Genomic DNA, 7,010 nt, shown 5'->3' with positions numbered 1-7,010 from the left:
GTCTTACCTTTGGTCCCAGGCTCTATTGGCCTGAAGTTTAGGGGTTTTTTTGCGGTACTTCCATGGTGTATGCACATACACAAAGCAAAACAGCTGGTGGATCTCTTATTCATGGCTTAATCACTTCCCTCCGGAGGTGTGTGGTGTGATGTGTGGTCTTACTCAACCCTAGCTTTCCGAGGGATGGAGAGGCAGGGTCAAGCGCAGCCCAGATTCCCCCCAGCATTTAATAGCATGACTAACCCAGAGCATGGAGTGTTCTCTTGACATCATTAGGATGGACCTGCTTCTTTTCCTGGCGTTAAGCAGGCATTTAGTCTTCTGGAGTCTGCTTTGCCACACCCTTCCCGTCTCATGCTCATCTCAGGCTCGCATTGCTAGCTGCCCACTCCACACATCTCCGCTGACTTTCCCCAGGCCATCCCTCTGATCTCATAGCCACATCATCTCTGGTGGTTCACCATGTGCCCTTGGTCTCACCCTCCATAGGGGTTTGCTGTATCACTGCTACTTTCCCATCCATCTGGAATTTCCCCTGAGCCACCTACTCCCATAAATGTCATCAGAAACCTTTTGCTGGGAGCGACTTTCTGCGTTCCGTCTTGTGTTTCTTTGCTTCACGGTTGCGTAATCCAAATTGGCTGTCGATTTAATTTGAAACGCCATTACACCAGAACAGGGCCTCAGCATTCGCAGCACTTGAGAAAGATAAAATAGTGATAGGGAGCCAGATGGCTCAAGAGACTGGGAATCAGCGATGCACTCTTTAACTTCTACCTCACTGCTTCAAAATGCAGCTCTGATCCACAGTGAACTTTGTGGTCTCAGTCCAATTTCTAGTGTACACATGGTCATGCCAGAAAAGCTTCCCCTACCTTCCACCACCTGCTTTGGCTGGGAAGCCTGAAGAGGTGCGTGGCGGTTGCTTCAAATCAGAGTGAAACGTACTTGTGCGTGGTCTGTGCTGAGGGAAATTCCGATGGCAGCGCTGTCCACCTGGCTGGCTTCCGCAGGAAACACATTTCTTTCTCTCCCAAGTTACCTTTCAAGCCATTTTTAAAACACCCTCGTTGCTAAGTCTCATGAAGACTTTAACTCTGCAGTTCTAGTGGTCTGACTTCTATCCCACGTGTACCTAATGAAAGACTCCTTGGAGGTGAGGAACGCTTTGCCAAAGTATCGGTCAAAAGAGTAAGAAGCAGGTATGAAATCTGTGTCTGGAGTGTCCCTAGAATGAAAACTGTGAGAACAAAACCTGGCCTTGCACAGAGGAGCCAAAAGCTGTGCCAAACTAAGCTGCAGCTCCTGGTAGCATAGGCTTCCTTCCAGATGATGGACCTTCTCTGACCTAGCTGCTAGAAAGAATTAGAAAGAAGGAGGTGCCAGAGAAGAGGTGACTATGAAATGGCACTAAGGTCCTTACACACGGAGCAGGAGAAAAGCAATCCAGCCCTTTGGTTTTCATTCATTAAAGCCATAATAGTCTGAGAGGGTATCAGGCCCCTCATTGGTAAAGTCTTTACTGTGTGTGAAGGCAACAGAGCAAATGATTGTTCTTCCTTGCAAGGCTTCTTGGCTTGGATGCTGTCCCTCCTTGGCCCATGTTCACTCCGCTCTCTCCCGGGTTCCCCTTGCCCCCACTGGAAAGCTGCCCAGAAACTTCCTCCCCAGCTTAATGGCCAAGACCAAAACAGCCAAGTCAGGGTTCTTCTGTAGGTATCTGCCCTGCCTTGCCTCCCCGTGCAGGTCTGTCTCGTGCCTTCATCCTTGTTTTGGCTGCGTGTTTTGCTCCCTGTGCCCCGTGGTGCTCCTGGCTGTTAGGTGCACGCCGCCAGCCAACCCTCTGCTCCCACGTACCCCCCCACAGCCGTCCCACGTCGCACACCAATGGCCCTGCGTTGGCCCTGGGGATCTGCTTCGTTCTATCAGTAATTGTTTGGTTTATAGTCACATACCGGGCTATGACCCTGAACTGGCTTCTCCCTTTAAATTCCTTCCACTTGGCTCTGCCCACACTGTCCACAAAGCCTCTCAAAGAAATACAGCTTGAAAAAAAAAAAAATATCTAAGAAGAAGAAAAAAACCCTTCAAAACAAAGTGTCCTTCTCTCTCCCGGCTGCTCTGCTTGGGTGCGGTTTTCCCAACACTCCCCCGCAGCTGAGACACAGCGTGTTCGGCACTGCTCTCTCCAGCACTGCGGGCAACAGGGTCACCCCACTGCTGGGCACAAAGCACCCGCAAGCTGTCCCGGTTTGCAGGGATGGGTGCCTGCCCGGAGTCATCACGCTGCCAAAAAAATGTGCTTTTATCCAGTTTTCATCGCAAGACCCATATCACCCTTTCAGCGTCTGCCATCGTGCAGGGCTGGTGCCTTGTGCTCAGCTCACAAGTGTGACCTGCAAGTCTTCTCCTCTGCAGTGAAGAGCCTGTGAAAGCCCCTTGCAATCTCATTCGCTCCCTTTTATATATATATATATGTGTGTGTGTGTGTGTATATATATATATAGGATTGTCCCCATAGAGTGGCAGCTCCACGTGTGTGCTTGTGGGCGGATAGTTTTGCATTTGCCCTCATGATTTCATGCCAGAAACATTTGCAAGTTCAGCTCGTTGCTTGATTTCCCTCTCTTGTTCTCCCTTTTGGAGTTATTTATTGAGTCTAACGAAGGGTCCTGCGTTCGTCCCCCTCAGCGGGCCATGAGCTCTCGTGCTTGGGTTTCTGCCTGCATCCCAACAACTTCATCATTCCCTTGTCCTGCCCTGAGCTCTTAAAGATTTTTTTAAAGATTTTCAGTAAGATCAAAATAAATTATGTCATGCGCATTGCTGTTATCGAGCTTTCCCTTTTGCCTCTATTTTCAGCAGCTATTTTTGGATGATTAATAATTTACAGCGAGGCTTGGCACAGCAATGGTTAAAGGGACGAAGCCGATCTGACGCAGGAGCCTTCTGGACAGAAGCAGTTTTATAAAGTTTTATAAGTGCTATTTTTTCTTTAGAAAAGAAGTAGATTTTTTTTTTTTCTGGTTAAGTGTTGTGAGAACAGGAATGTTTCTCTTTTAGCCAATTCCACATACTTTTTGTTATAGGAGACGATGTGGTCTGAGGGTTTTAGCAGAGGCTAAAACAGGGGAGGACTGGATCTATTTTGATGGTGTATCAAGTGAATAGGAAATAATCGAAAATGCTGCATTAAAGATGAGTTTAGCAGCAGCTCCAGGCGAACCTTGTTCCGCAGACAGCCCTCCCCTTACCTGCACAGCACCCGACAGACCATACCCCTGGGTGCAAATATGTGGATTTGATCTATTCCCACGTTTTAGCCAAAATACATTCCTTTAATCATGCCCTGCTGGGAACTGAGGTTTGGTGCGTAATTGTTTTTCTCTTGGTAAAATGAAGCATTTTGGCTCGCAGAGGCTGGTGCACGCCTGTTTTCGGGAGCGTGTGTTGGATGGTGCACAGGCAGGTCTTGCCTGGGGCTCTGCTGAGATGCTGTCACACATAGTGGTTAATGGGCAGCGTGTGGCTTTGCTCGGTCTGGAGCACATGGGATAACCCTTACTCCCTGGGGCGCTGGTGACCGTTTCTCTGTCCTCACCTGCTGCTTGGGCTGAAATCCCCGCTCTGGTTCATCTATTCCCACCCCAGCACCCTGTCTCCATTGCGCCTGCTCGGTGGAAAGGCGGTGGTGGTTTTTCAGGACCCTTTGTGACACACTAAAGACACGCAGCGATTTCGGATACGCGCCCAGGTCTGCCAGCAGCCTCCACTGTAGCGGTGGGCGGAACGCGAAACAGATTAAAAACCAGAGGTCAGAATTTTTTTAAGTTAATCCGCTAATGCCAAAGAATCATATTTGGCAGCAGCATAAGGAGAGTTCTTATCAGTTTATATTTCTGCATTTCTTCCTATTAATAACCTAATTTTGTTCATCGCTGTGTGGAATCCAGACGCAGATAATCTTCCCCCAGTTACCACCACCACAGACATGTCCTGTGTGCTGCCTGAAGAGGGATGGGTGCTGTGCTGGTCTAGAGACTCCCTGGAGGGGTTTCAGAGGGTGACAGATAGCTTAGAGTCACGAGAAGGGCTATTGGAGACATGTGCAGAGATTTTCATGGGTACTTTTGAAGAGAGTGACCTTTCGTGTTTGCATCTGGCTTTGTACCTTGGTGCAGTTGGTATCTATAGGAAAATGAAATATTTTGATTGTCACAGAGGAGAAACTCACAATTTGCCCTGAAACCTATCACACCAAACAGAAATTTTCTGACAAACCATTCAGCCGGAACGACCTTTTGTACTGCAGAACTAACTGTGATGAACATTTTTTCTACCAGGTTTTTCTTCTGACGTTATGAATCCTGATTGGGGATTAGCTAACGTGGCTCATTATCAGTGTACATAGCATCGGAGAGGAAGACTCGAAGCTATACGAGATCTTACAAGCAACCATTTGATGCCAATAAGCAATTTGAGATGCTGCTAGAACCAAAAAGCAGGAACTGTGGGCTAAAGTTAGTGCTGATGTTACTCCTAGCTATGGGTAAAGTTGCCCTAAGGCTGTTTGCCTCAAGAGAGTCAAGCTGGGAAGCGGAGCAACCTCTAACAAACTCAGAGTGAATGAATTATGGGAATTAATTGGTAAAGTCAGCAATGAAATCACGAGTCCATGGCAGAGGAAACAGGGTGCATTTCTAAAGGGCTAAGAATGGCCCCGTTGCCAGATGTGTGGGGCTAAGGTGGTGAGAGAGAGGTCAGATAATAACCTTTGAAATCACCAAGGCAGACCAAATATGCTTTGCCATTGTCCACTTGATTTCCAATGTATATGTGTCATGTTTGGAAAACAAGAGCCTGTCTGTCCCTGCTGAAACAGAAGCAACAAAATAACGCTGCTTGTTAGGGAAATGCCAAAACAGAAAAAGAAAGATAATTGAAACATTAAGGCTGGCGGCAAAGGGGGATAAAGGCAATAAATCTTGAAAGCACACTGTGTTATCTCGGGCAGGAGCTGCTGGCGCTACTTTTTGGCCAGTGTTTGCCAGCCCAGGGAGGCTCCGTTGGTGTCCGGTTATCTGGAACGTCGGCCTTCAGACAAGGCCACCAGCTTGCGATAGAAAAGGGATGCTGAACTGGAAAAGGTACGTGTCCCTCCTTCTACAGCTGTTTTCTCTCCTGATCAGAGGTGCTCTGCGCGGGAGCACGGCTGCGGGTGAAATGGGGTTGATGGACCAACCTCACAGGCACACGGCCAACAAAACACTGCAAAACGGTAGGTGGAGTGGGGTGGCTTCACTGGGGAAGGACACAGGGCACGTGGTGGAGCTGCTCCAAGGCTGTCTGGCATGGTCTGGGTGCTCCAGCATCACCCCCGGGCTGTGATGGGCTGAAGGCTGCCCCTGTGCTACCAGCATCCGCCTACATCATTTTGAGGGCTTTCTTGATACCTGCATACATCAGTGCTCACTAATGGCTCTGAGTTTATTGTTAATATTGTGCAGGAACCCACGTAAAGTGGCTACAAATTTGATATAAAAGGAGACACAAACTTTCCAGGTTTATATATAGTTGAAACACAAGCAAGGGGGGGGGAAACTGGGAACAAAAATAGTGTCCTTGAGTCTTCTGCTTATTACATGGCATCAAAGGCCATGTAGATGAGAACGGTATTCCTCTCCCCACTTCTTTCTCCCATCTGCTTAAGGGCTCCATCCTACAAGTACCACCAAGACAAAAGTGCAGTCACTGAAGGAAAGATGTTTTCCAAGACAGCTCCGAGGTGGGCAGCAAGCACAGAGCAATCAGCTCCTGCCTGCATTGCTTTGTGCTGGTCAAGCAGAGGCCAGAGGCTCTCCAAGGGAGACCTGCTTTTTCCGAGGTGCCTACATGGGTGCTCCTTACATGGAACACGTCGGTTTGAGGTCTCAAGGCATTGCTGTGAGATGTCAGCTTGCTATGGAAACGTTGATCTGGTAAGGATTATCTTTCTTCTGCAAAACGCAGCCTTCTTTTTCTCTGCTGTAGTAATTTTTCTGCAGTTCTAGCTTACCACTGAGCAGCTTAAAGCGCAGGCACTAATACAGCACAGGCAGCAGGCCCCTCTACCTTCGGGTGGACAGTATGTATCAGATGGCACCCGCATGGTTTCAGCATGAATCACTCACTGACTCTGTAACCAACATTCCCATAACCCAAATCTATCAAAAAGAACATAAACCACATCAGAAACCAGTTCTCAGATACTCATTTGCTAAGACTTTGGAAATCTCTTACATTAAACAGATCATTTATTATAGGAGTGTGTAGCTGCCCTAATTATACAAAGAGTGAAAAGGGACAATCTTCCATCTGGGAAGGCTGTTTAACTTTTTCTGGCTTCCTAAAAAGCCATTGTCTTGTAAACTGAGCATTCCTCCGCTAGCCTGCTAGACACAACATTCCCGGTGTGGCACCCAAAGGCTGGGCAAGGCTTCACTCCGGGCAGAGCCGCGGTACCCGGGCTGGCCAGCCTGGAGAGCCACCGGCACAGTGGATCCAAGGTGCAGGTGGGCTGATGCTGGCTGAAACCATTGGGAGTGCAACTCCATTGGGAGCGCACCGTGTTGCCCAACACAGTCCTGTGCTGGTTTTTGTGTGTGGTTCTTCCAAAGTGGCCTCTTGGCCTGTTGTTTTTTGGAAGGATGCGCTTTGCTGTGGGCACCTCCTGTGCATTGGTCCCCTTTCTCTCCCTCCTCTCGCTGGTGCCCTCCCATGCGCTCCCTGCGTGGGGTGTCCGCTGAGATTCAGCTCCAGGCGATGCGGCAAAGCAAGAGATGTTAGTCTTCAACCTTTTGGTTCCCTCCTCTGCTGAGCTGTGGGATGCTAACAGTGATTCCAGCCCCTCACCTCCCCAGTGATGTTCTAAATTTGAGAGTCACAGGCAGAAGCTTTCCCACGGGGAGGCCCTGGGTACGTGGGGATGAGCAGCAGCCTCCAAAGCTTTGCTCTGGTGGCTCTTAAGTTTC

The sequence above is a fragment of the Cuculus canorus genome, chromosome 15 (genome assembly GCF_017976375.1).
Source record: "Cuculus canorus isolate bCucCan1 chromosome 15, bCucCan1.pri, whole genome shotgun sequence".
NCBI lineage: Eukaryota > Metazoa > Chordata > Aves > Cuculiformes > Cuculidae > Cuculus > Cuculus canorus.
The sequence above is the reverse complement of the archived record's forward strand: the minus strand, read 5'-3'. Positions refer to the sequence as shown.